Source organism: Lepus europaeus, chromosome 2, assembly GCF_033115175.1.
Source record: "Lepus europaeus isolate LE1 chromosome 2, mLepTim1.pri, whole genome shotgun sequence".
NCBI classification, from domain to species: Eukaryota; Metazoa; Chordata; class Mammalia; order Lagomorpha; family Leporidae; genus Lepus; species Lepus europaeus.
The window spans coordinates 114,427,124-114,439,175 of record NC_084828.1 but is presented as its reverse complement, the minus strand read 5'-3'; positions in this window follow the sequence as shown (position 1 = coordinate 114,439,175).

Genomic DNA, 12,052 nt, shown 5'->3' with positions numbered 1-12,052 from the left:
GGCTATGGGGCCATTTATTTGTGGGGGTTCCATTGTCTCATTTGGGAGGTAAATTGCAGAGTAAGCCATACATGAACAATGATATGGAGATGATAAAAGGTCATAATAAATATATCATTTCTTTGACCTTTCAAATATCCTATTTTCATTTGAGTAAAAATGTCTAGAATAATTAATTTACCCTAAATTGCATTCATAAGGCAGCATTTACATATGTAATCTCATTTTGGAAGAGAGCTGTATTTATTAATCATATCACACTTTTCTTTAGTCTTGATATATATATGCTTTCCATCAGCAGGTATTCTCTTTCATTCTACCTGAAGAGCTACTCACATATGTGTTTGGCTAGCTAATTCTTAATTTTTCTTTGAGTATACCTTGGCTTCAGTTTAGTGATTGACTGTGTTTGTTGTTTGATTGAGTTATTTTCTATGCTTTCTATAAGAAGCAATAAACCATCATGAAATTATCTAATATTTTTCTTCGATAATAAGATTTTGCATGCAGAAGGAATTGAATTTTTGGAGATAATTGTAGTATCATTACAATTAAGTATATTACCCAGTATATGTTTATAAAATTATCAGTCTATTAGGAGTTTCAGTGCATAAAATGCACTCATTTCTAACTGGGAAATTCCCATGAAAAAGTGGAGGATTTTAAAAATTGTCTTGCAGATGCTTAATTTATCTTGGCAGCACAACCTGTAAGCATTGTTTGACATTTGTTATATTGGTTGTAATTAATGTTTACAATTCTTTTGTTGACAGAACATTTATTTATTTATTTACTTATTTTAAGATTTAGAGGCAGAGGCAGAGAGAATTCTTCCATCCACAGGTCCACTCCCAAGAGTCCTCAATTACCAGAACTGAGCGGGTACAAGTCCAGGAGCCAGGAGCTTCTTCCAGGTCCCCCACATGGGTGCAGGGGCCCAGGCACTTGGGTCATCCTCTACTGCTTTCCCAGGCCATAAAAGAGAGGTGAATTGGAAGTGGAGATGATGAGTCTCAAAGTGGTGCCCATATGGGATGCCTGCACTGCAGGTGATGGCTTTACCTGCTATGCCACAGCGCTGGCCTCCAGAATATTTATTAAATTAATCATTGACTATATTTACTTTGTAAATGAGTTTATAAAACTTGCTATTAACTGACTTTAAAAGACCTTAATAGACATAAATAAAGTGCTAATAATATAGTATTGATGTACTGAAAAAAGAACTGTATTGAATACTGAACGATACATGAAATGTACCTATTTAAAACTATTATTTCTCCAAACTAAATGCCAAGATATATTTTCAGAGTTTTCATCTTATATAAATTAACATAAAAAGCTTAAAAAATTAACTGATCCTATCCATTTCTCCTCACATCTCACATTCTTCAGAGCATTCTGGGATTTCAATCATGCCAAACCAAAAATTATCTATATTTTTGCTTTAATGATTATAAAACTAACACCAGACATGAATTATTTCCATTCATTTTTTAAAAAACTTACCAATACTTTTTTGAGTATCTGGTTTATATGAGCTTTGTTGAAAATTTATGATTGGTGGTACAATTGGTTAAAAATTGGTAATAAGCAAATGGATACATTTCCTACCTACATATCATATTTATTTTAGAGGGGGAAAGGGAAAGCTAATACACATGTATGCATACATGCACACGTTATAATATTAGTCATCAATAACAACAATGAGATAAATAATATTTTATAGTTTGATTTAGATAGAGACATTTGGGAATGCTTCTCTGAGAAGAAGGGTGAAGAAAGGTGAAGTATGAGTGAAGTTAGGGAGGAAGCTATGTGAATAACCTGGGTAAAATCTATCAGTAGAAATGATTTTGGTGCAATGGATTGTGCTATGGTTTTGAATGGAAACATCATTTTTCTGAGTGCAGGCTCAAGTTCCTGCTGCTCAGTTTCTACTCCTGCTTCCTACTAAAGTTCCTGAGAAGGCAGCAGAAAATGACCCAAGTATTCAGGTCTCTGTTGCTCAGGTGACAAAGCTGGATGGAGTTCCTTGCTCCTAACTTCTGCCCAGAGCTGGCACAGACATGGCTGTTCCAGTCATTTGGGAAATGAACAAGCAGATGGAAGACCCCTCTGTTTCTCATCTCTTTATCTCTATCTCTCTACCTTTGAAATAAATAACTTTTTTTTTTTGACAGACAGAGTGGACAGTGAAGAGAGAGAGAGACAGAGAGAAAGGTCTTCCTTTTGCCGTTGGTTCACCCTCCAATGGCCGCCACAACTGGCGCACTGCAGCCAGTGCACCGCGCTGATCCAAAGGCAGGAGCCAGGTGCTTTTTTGATGAAAACAAACCCACACATTGAGAAACTGAAGAATCAAGCTTGGTAAATTGAACTGAGATATTCATTTCAATAAATTATTAGATTTTGAATTAAAATGACCAAAGGCATTAATTTATTCTTATATTGCAGTGTTACTGTATAAACAACACTTGATTCTATCTTTTATTGGATTTTAAATAACTCAAAGCCCTTGAAGAGCTGTTCACTAAATTATGAAGCATCATCATTATCATCATCTCCTATCTCACTTGGCAAACAATAGAATGATTATTTAAAGTTGCTTGACATTTTTAACTACTAAATGAAACTTCAGAAAATAAACTCTACCCTTTAAAAGACTTAACTACCCAAGTACTAGGTAATGCAATTGTGTACATATGAACACTGTCCTTCAAAGTCCGAACAAACCAGAAGTCTTATTATGACTGTGATTATCCTCTAACACTTCCTCACCAACTCTACAACTATTCACTGTCCATCCACCAACATCTGTGTTTATTCATGAAGACGGTTCGATAATGTGTTCAGTGATTCATCACACTCACTTATACGATTTTTATCTTTGTATGAGAGACAAACTATACGACTGACCAATTCAATGCATTTAAAAGTAGCTTTCATTGTCAAAAAGACTTTCTTGTGACTTGCAGAGAAGGAAACATTAGTTTCTCATACATACAATTGGGATTATATGAACATAAACATAAAGAACCCACTTGTAACACAGAACTTATGTTAGGAATTTGCCACTTTTAAAGTATGAATGAATCCAGAATAGACAACTAACAAAAAAAAATCATTAAATAGGAAATTAAGCATATAGTAGTAGTATTTTAAAAGATAATTAAGATGAAAAACCATAAAATATTTCTTTTATTTGTTTAAAGATTTATTTATTTAAAAGTAAGAGTTACACAGAGAGGGAAAAGCAGAGAAAGAGAGAAATAGATATTCCATTGTGACTATGACCTTGTCTAAATAAGATCGAAGCTGGTGAACTCGAAAGGCTTCCATAGCCTTGGCAACTCATGACAAGAGCCTGGGGTGATTACTGATGCCATAAACAAGAGTGTCAATTTGTTAAGTCAATGACAGGAGTCACTGTGCACTTGCTCCTCATGTAGGATCTCTGTCCTTAATGTATTGTACAATGTGAATTAATGCTATAACTAGTACTCAAACAGTACTTTATCTTGGTGTTTCTGTGTGGGTGCAAACTGTTGAAATCTTTACTTAATATATACTAGATTGATCTTCTGTATATAAAGGTAGTTGAAAATGAATATTGATGTGAATGGAATGGGAGAGGGAGTGGGAGATGGGTGGGAGAGAAGTTATGGAGGGAAAAAAGCTACTGTAATCCAAAAGCTGTACTTTGGAAATTTATATTTGTGAAATAAAATTTTAAAAAAAAAGAACATAGACACAGGACCGGCGCTGTCTCTCACTTGGCTAATCCTCCGCCTGTGGCGCTGGCACCCAGAGTTCTAGTCCCAGTTGTGGCACCGGGTACTAGTCCCGTTTGTTCCTCTTCCAGTCCACCTCTCTGTTGTGGCCTGAGAGGGCAGCAGAGGATGGCCCAAATGTTTGGGTCCCTGCACCAGTATGGGAGACTGGGAGGAAACACCAGCTCCTGGCTTCAGATTGGTGCAGCGCCGGCCGTGGTGGCCTTTAGGGGACTAACCAATGGAAGAGAGACCTTTCTCTTTGTCTCTCTCTCACTGTCTATAACTCTCTGTCTCTCTCTCTCTCTCACTGTCTAACTGCATGGTTAAAAAAAAAAAAAAAAAAAAACATAGACACAAAAAATCCTCAGTGAAATACTCCATAATCAAATCCAACAACACATCAGAAAGATCATTTGCCCAGACCAAGTGGGATTTATCGCTGGTAAGCAGGGATGGTTTAACATTTGCAAATCAATAAATATGATACATTACATTAAGTAGCTGAAGCATAAAAATACTATGATTATTTCAATAGATGCAGAGAAAGAATTTGATAATATATAAAATCCTTTCATGATGAAAACCTTAAGCAAATTTGGTATAGAAGGAACATTCCTCAACACATGTTAGAGGGAAAACTGGATCTCCATGTACTGAATTATGAAATAGGACCCATTCCTTACACCTTACTCAAAAATCCACACAAAATGGATCAAAGTCCTAAATCCACAACCTGATACCATCAAATCCTGATACCATCAAATCCTACAAAACATTGGCATGAGCCAAGAATTCTTGGAAAAGACCCCAGAAGCACAGGGAATTACTTAAAAACAACCAAAGATTTCAGCAAAATGAAGAGGCGACCAACAGAATGGGAGAAAATATTTGCAAACTATGAAACTGATAATGGATTAATATATGAAATGTATAAAGAACTCAAGAAACTCAACAACAACAAAGATAAACAATCTAGTTAATATGTGGACAAAGGACTTGAACAGGAATTTTTCAAAAGAGGAAATTCAAATGGCAAACACACACAGGAAAAAGTGGTCAGGGGACCGGCACTGTGGCATAGTGGGTAAAGCTGCAGCCTGCAGTACCAGCATCCCATCTGTGCACCAGTTTGAGAGCTGGCTGATCCACTTCCAATCCAGCTCTCTGCTATGGCCTTGGAAAGCAGTAGTAGATGGCCCAGGTCCTTAGGACTTGCACCTGCATGGCAGACCAGGAAGAAGCTCCTGGTTCCTGGCTTTGAATCAGCACAGCTCCGGCAGTTGCAGCCAATTAGGGAGTGAACCTGCAGAAAGAAGAACTCTCTCTCTCTCTCTCTCTCTCTCTCTCTCTCTCTCTCCGTCTCTCAGTGTGTAACTCTGACTTTCAAATAAATAAATAAATCTTTACAAAAAATTAAAATTGGTCAGGATCACTAGCCATCAGGGAAATGCAAATCAAAACCACAATGAGGCTTCACCTTATCCAGGTTAGAATTGCTCTCATATGGAAATCCACAAACAATAAATGCTGATGAGGATGCAAGGAAAAAGGCACCTTAATCCACTGTTGGTGGAAATATAAACTGGTGCCATCACTATGGATGACACTATGGAGATAACTCAGAAAGCTAAAAAAAGATATATCATATGACCCAGCCGTCCCAATCCTGGGAATTATTCAAACAAAATGAAATCAGCAGATATAAGTGTAATCTGTATCCTCATGTTCATTGAAGCTCAATTCACAGCAGCTAAGCTATGGAATCGATCCACATGCCCATCAATTGATGACTGGATAAATAAAATGTGGCACGTATACACTAGAGAATACTACTAAGCAGGAAATAAAATCCTTTCTTTTGCAACAAAATGGGTGCAACTAGAAACAATTATACCTAGTGAAATTATCCCGTTCCAATAAGACAAATATAATATGTTTTCTCTGATCTGTAGTAAATAATATATATCTAAAAAGTAATGTATGGGGCAAAATTGACATTTTGAGATTCAATGATTGGTTACAACCCTTGCCTCTACTGTTGTAGAACAATGTTTTTTATTTACTCCTCCTATTTGTTGAACTATTTACTTACTGTATGCTTAATCTTATGTGCATAAAATTGTAAACAAATCTTTATAAAAATTAATAGTGCAAATAAGAGAGGATAAAAGATGGGACTGTAGGTGAGAAGGAGGGTAAGGGGAGAAGAATTACTATGTTCCTAAATTTGTATATGTGAAATGCATGAAGTTTTTGTACCTTAAGTAAAATTAAAAAACAATAAAAATGAACAGAAAAATATTATATTTATATTCATTACTGGAATGATGAAATAAGAAAACTACATATTAATAGAATCTCAAAAAAAGTAAATAAACATCTAGCAAAAAACCTTAGACAGTAAAATTAGCATTGCTCTGCCAATGCAAAAAACCATTAACTGTCAACTTTCAGAATAAAGTTCTCAACTAGCATTATAAATATCCCTAATTATTGTTACAGAAATTTAAATAAATGATAACAACATTAGCAGGAAACCACCATACAGAATGTAGAAGATGGGAGAGAAAAAAAATGGCAGTATTACATAAAGGAAACTAAAGAAACTAAAATCTCTATCTTTTAATATAGAGATTTAGAAAAAGCATCTATAGTTTATGAACTAGTAATGAGCAAACCCATGTTTTAAAATAGTACAAAACAGAGATATGAAGTAATAATACTCATAATTAAGCTATATCTTGAAGGATGGGATCTTTAAAGGAGATGAGAGCAAGTAAAGTTTTTTTAATCATATCAGAAAATCAAAATTTTAACCTGTAAAAATTAGGACAGCATAGTACATTGCATACAAGAAGAATAAAGGCTTCTATTATTCAAAGCACTACCCTTGCCCTATGTTGCTAAAATTTAAGCAAGTTTTAAAAATGCACTAAATGTTTTAACAAGATGTAATAGAGCTGAGCTAAATAAATTTTATGCATTTAGTTTCTTTACATACAGTTTTCATTATTAAAATTGTAAACTAATATTATCGCGTTGATACAAAGTTTGAGTAAACTGAACTAATGAAAAGGTATTTAAATATTTGTCAACTTTGTTAAGACCAAATGATTGGCTTTTATGTGAGCCTCCAACTTCTTTAATATACCTTCCCATTAAGAAACTTTAGCATTGAATTTTTAAAAAAAGTCACAAAGTATTTATATATGATGGGAAAAACTAGTGTGGATGCTGAGTTGAATAAAATATTTCACATCAAGAAAAATGATATTGTAAGTGACTCAACATTTGAATTTGTCAAATATATTTTAAAATGCAGTTATAGTTACTTATTTTCTTGCAGTCTATGTCAAAACAAGTATCTATGTATTATTAAATTCAGTTTGTTGTGAAAATTATAGCATTTGCTACGTTTTAAAATCAAACTACTCAGTTTTTAGAAAACAAAGCATTTTCTCAGCCTTCAGAAACAATTACTTTTCATGAGGTGACAGAGGTTTTGATTGAGTCTGTCAGAAAAACAAGTAAAGTTCTTTATCTGTAATAAATGAGATATCCAGGTTCTAATTTCCATAAAAATAGATTTTAGAAAATAACAATTCTGGGATTTATTGGATTTTTCAGTAAAGCATTGTAATTATCTCATACATCAACTGTAACTAGTGCTTATTACAAGTGCCAGTTGTAATCATTTGCTGATTTTGTTGATGTTCAAAGAATACTGAAAATATATTTTCACTTTATGTTAAACTGATGAGTTCAGAACCCTAATTTTTCTCTTAAAATATTGATGAATATTATATAGTGAATATAATGATTTTCCATCAGAATTTGCATAATAGCATGAAAGCTCAAATGATTATTGTCCTTTTGATCCTAAGAAATCATTAAGTACCTACCTCTAGGGGTATGAAATTCAGAAGAATTACTTTTTGTTTTCTTCAATTTAATGATTTTTTGGCTGTGTACTTGAGCTGAAGCTTTCAATTGTAAGAAAGCTTGGATCCTGATAGAAAATAAGATTATTGTTAGAATCCAATAAAGATTTAAATGAATAAAGGAATTAACAAAAATGTGGCCAAATAAAAGTTCCATGTCCCCTTCATTCAATTCTAAGAACTCAGAAAAAACTTCTAAGCCAGTATACACAGACTAAAATTCTGGTTTTATGAGCTCTTTCCCAGTGACATGTAAAGTTATGAATTTGTGAAGAAGAAAACAAAAAGTATGTGGTATCCATCTTATCTTCAATTAGTATAGCAACATGTTGGCAAGATTTTTCAAATTTTATTAATTGTTCCTGTATATATACATATATAAATACATATATATACACTATGCTGATAATGATTAATAAAAAGTATATTGTTAAATATCATTGCAAAACCAGGAAAGTTATATGATTTATAGGTTAGTGACATAAACTAGAGTTATACTTTCTTTGTTTATTAAATTTATTAATTCATTTATTTTCCAAAGAAATCTTTATTTAAGGAATTCAAACTTCATGCATTTTATGTGTACAGCTTTAGGAATATAGTAATTCTTCCCTTAGTGCCTGCCCCCCAACCACATTTCCACAGCTGTTCTTCCTCCCTCTCCAATTCTCAGTCTTATTTTATATTATGATCTATTTTAAATTAACTTTATACATAAAACATTAAGTCTATAGTAAGTAATGAGTTAAAAAATTTGAATGACAAAAAATAAAAATAAAACAGAAAAACTGTTTCTCAATAGTCAACACAAGGACTTTTCAATGTCATTGCATCTCGCAGTTAATTTGACTTCTTTCTTTCTTTCTTTTTTGTTTTGAGAAACTTAATTAACTTTAAAGATGCACCCAAGAATGACACATCTATTGCAAGCACTTAGACATAAGAGTAGCTTATGAGATGTAAGAATATCCTCCACTTAATACATTAAAAGAGAGTAAGTCTTTGGGAATAGTTGTATCTTAAATTAAAGAAACACCTAAGAAAACAAGCAATGAAGTTGGACATATTAGAAAATCTAAAACTTATGAGACATAAGAATATCCTTCACTTAATATGCTAAAATAGAATAAATGTTTGAAAACAATTTTTATTGCAAACTCTCCTAATACAACTCCTTGAGGGCAAAGATCTTGCATGGGAAGTTAGTGCACAGTGATGCCTTTTGTTAATTTAACTGTTTACACTCTTATATATGATGTCAGTGATCACATGAGGCCCTTGACATGAGCTTCCTAGGCTATGGAAGCCTTTTGAATCCACAAAGTCTGTCAGTATTTAGACAAGGGCATAAGCAAAGTGGAAGTTTTCTCCTCCCTTCAGAGAAAAGCACATCCTTCTTTGATGACCACTTATTCCACTGCAGTCTCACCCATGGAAGTCCTTCATGCAGGACATATTTTGCCACTGTGTCTTGGCACTCCATCCCTGAAATGCTCTCATGGGCGATTCAGCCAGACCAGAATGACTTAAGGGCTGATTCTGCAGACAGAGTGCTACTTAAAGTGATTGTCAATCTATGAGTCTACTGTATAGACTACTTCCCATGTTGGAAAATCCATGTTGGAAAATTCCTCCTTTTAAATTACCCCCCTTTTTTTTTTACAGGCAGAGTGGACAGTGAGAGAGAGACAGAGAGAAAGGTCTTCCTTTGCCGTTGGTTCACCCTCCAATGGCCGCCGCAGCCAGTGCGATGCAGCCGGCACACCGTGCTGATCCAAAGGCAGGAGCCAGGTACTTATCCAGCACTCCCAGGCCACAGCAGAGAGCTGGCATGGAAGGGGGGCAATGGGGACAGAATCCGGCACCCCGACCAGGACTAGAACCCGGTGTGCCGGTGCCGCAAGGCGGAGGATTAGCCTGTTGAGCCGCGGCGCTGGCCCCTCCTTTTAAATTCTGTATGTTATCATTACCAAATGCTTAATCCTATTTACATGATCATTTTAACACTTAAACTTATATATATATATGATCATTTTAATGCTTAATCCTATACACATGATCACTTTAACACTTAAAATGCTATTTTTAACCCCAGCTTGAGAGGATTTTGGGTCCCAAGGCAAGTTTTTAAACTAAAGCATTAGAAGGTAAGTCTATAGGAATGTGTGCAGAACTCTACAGCTTTACTGTTACAAACTTCATAAATTTCCTAATTATAACTTTATGAACATGGTGATTATTCCTATCCTGCCCAGGCTGTAACCCAAACTTCCACCCCTCTTTTTCCTCTTCCTCTTATCCCCACTCTTATTTTTAGAAGAATATATTTTCAATTGAATTTATACATATATGATTAACTCTATGTTAAGTAAAGTGTTGGGCAAATAGTTACAAAAAAAAAAAGAAAAAAAAAAAACTATTCCTCAATTGTCAAGACAAGGGCTGTTCAGAGTCATTGCTTCTCAGAGTGTCAATTTCACTTCCACTGATCGCTTTTTCGGTGCTCTATTAGTTATCATAGGTCAGAGAGAATATATGATATTTTTCACTTTGGGATTAGCTTATTTCATTAAGTATGATGTTTTCCAGTTTCACCCATTCTGTTGAAAGTAACAGGATTTCATTTTGTTATTTTACCATTGTGTAGTGTTCCATGGTGTACATATCCCATAATACCTTTATTCAATCTTTAGTTGACAGGCATTTGGGTTCATTCCTTGTCTTACATATTGCAAATTGATTTGCAAAAAAACATGGAGGTACAGATAACTCTTTCACATGCTGATTTCATTTCTCTTGAGTAAATTTCCAAGAGTGGATGGCTGTTTCATATGGTAAGTCTGTATTTGGATTTCTGAGATATCTCCATACTGTCTTCCTTAGTGTCTTTAACAGTTTTCATTCCAACCCAGAGCGGATTAGGTTATTTTTTCTGCCATATCCTCAACAGCATTTGTTGTTTTTTTGACTTCTGTAAGAAAGCCATTCTATACCAGCACCATGGTTTAACAGGCTAATCCTCCACCTTGCGGCGCCGGCACACCGGGTTCTAATCCCGGTTGGGGCGCTGGACTCTATCCCGGTTGCCCCTCTTCCAGGCCAGCTCTCTGCTATGGCCTGGGAGTGTAGTGGAGGATGGCCCAAGTTCTTGAGCCCTGCACCCACAAGGGAGACCAGAAGAAGCACCTGGCTCCTGGCTTCGGATCAGCGAGATGCGCCATCCGCAGCGGCCATTGGAGGGTGAACCAACGGCAAAAAGGAAGACCTTCCTCTCTGTCTCTCTCTCTCACTATCCACTCTGCCTGTCAAAAAAAAAAAAAAAAAAAGGCATTCTAACAGGCTTGGGGTGAAATCTCATGGTGGTTTTCATTTGCATTTCCCTGACAGCTAGTGACCCTAAGCATTTTTTATGTGTCTCTTGGACATCCTCTTTTGAATAGTATCTGTTTAAATCCTTTGCCCATTTCTTAACTGGGTAGTTTGTTTTGTTGTTTCTGAGTTTCATGATCTCTTTATATATTCTGGTTATTCATCCTTTATCAGTTGTGTAGTTTCCAAATATTTTCTTCCATTCTGTTGATTGCCTCTTTGTTCATTTTTTTCTTTTGCAGTACAGAATCTTCTCAATTTGACAGAATCCCAATTTTCAATTTTGCCTTTGATTACCTGTACCTCTGGGATCCTTTCTAAGAACTCTGTGCCTATGCTAATATCTTTTAGAGTATCTCCAATGTTCTCTAACAGTTTTATGGCATCATGTCATAGATTTAAGTATTTGTTCCATTTTGAGTGGATTTTTGTGTAAGGGGTAAGGTAGGGATCTTGCTTCATACTTCTGCATGTGGAGATCCAGTATAGCACCATTTGTTAGAGACTGCTCTTGCTCCAGGAATTGATTTTAGCTCCTTTGTTAAAAATAAGTTGGTTGTAGATGCTTGGATTGATTTCTGACATTTCTATTCAGTTCCATTGGTCTATCGATCTGTTTTTGTCTAGCACCAGGCTGTTTGGATTATAACTGCCCTATAGTATGTCTTGAAATCTGGTATTTTGATGCCTCCAGCTTTGTTATTGTATAATATTTCTTTAGTTTTTTTGGGTCTCCTGTATTTCCATATGAATTTGTTTCACTTTGTCTACATCTGAGAAGAATGTCTATGCTATTTTGATTGGTATCACCCTGAATCTGTAAATTGCTTTTGGTAGAATAGACATTGTGTTGGTATTCTTTCTTTCAATCCAAGAACATAGAAGGTATTTCCATTTTTTAAAAATCTTCTTCTATTTCTTTCTTTAATGTTATGTAATTATCATTGTAGAGAATTTTGACCT